This window comes from Octodon degus, unplaced genomic scaffold, assembly GCF_000260255.1.
Source record: "Octodon degus isolate 3935 unplaced genomic scaffold, OctDeg1.0 scaffold00036, whole genome shotgun sequence".
NCBI lineage: Eukaryota > Metazoa > Chordata > Mammalia > Rodentia > Octodontidae > Octodon > Octodon degus.
The window spans coordinates 9,560,544-9,561,413 of record NW_004524612.1 but is presented as its reverse complement, the minus strand read 5'-3'; positions in this window follow the sequence as shown (position 1 = coordinate 9,561,413).

The window sequence follows — 870 nt, the reverse complement described above, 5'->3', positions numbered from 1 at the left end:
AAATGTTGGAAACCAAGACAATGTGTCCCAGTTTACAGACTTTATGATCTTAAAATTAGAAAATTCTAAACACTCCACCAAAACACTGGTAGAATTGAAATGAAATTCAGTAAAGTTACAAGACAAAAAACCAGTACACTAAAATAAGTAGCCTTTCTAAGTGCTAATAGTGGACTAACTGAAATAGTAACTGAAAAGGAAAACCAAAAAACATTTCCTGCCCCCTCCAAAGAAACCTTAAGAATAAATTTAACTAGTAAGTGAAAGATTCCCCCACCAAAACTGAAACATTCATGAAACAAATCAAAGGACACAAAGGAAACATATCCCCTGTTCATGGATTGAAAGCAATTATATTGTTAAAATGTCCGTACTAACCAAGCAGACCACAGATTCAAGCAGTTCCTAGCAAAATACTAACGATTCTTCACAAAAACAGAACACAATCATAAAATTCGTATACAACCAGAAAAGACCCCAGTCAGCCAAAACAATTGCAAGCAGAGGGAACAGAGTTGGGTGTATCACACTAACTGACTTTAAGATATGCTACACGTTAATAATAGCCAGATCAGCATGGTGCTGGCCTAATACAGGCCCATGGAAAGGGGTAGAAAACACCAAAATAAATCTACTCACTTACAGCCAACTGACACTCAACAGAGTTGCCTAGAACACATGGTGAAGAAAGACCACGCCTTTTAGCAAAGGGTGTTGGAAAACTTGGTAGTTACATGGGGACGTAAGAAAATAGACTTTTTTTTTTTTTTTGTATCTAGGGTGGGGTCTACAGGGTCTACAGGATCTACAGGGTCTTACTGCATAGATCAGATTCGTAGTGATCCTCCTGTTTACAGCCTCCTGAGTCCT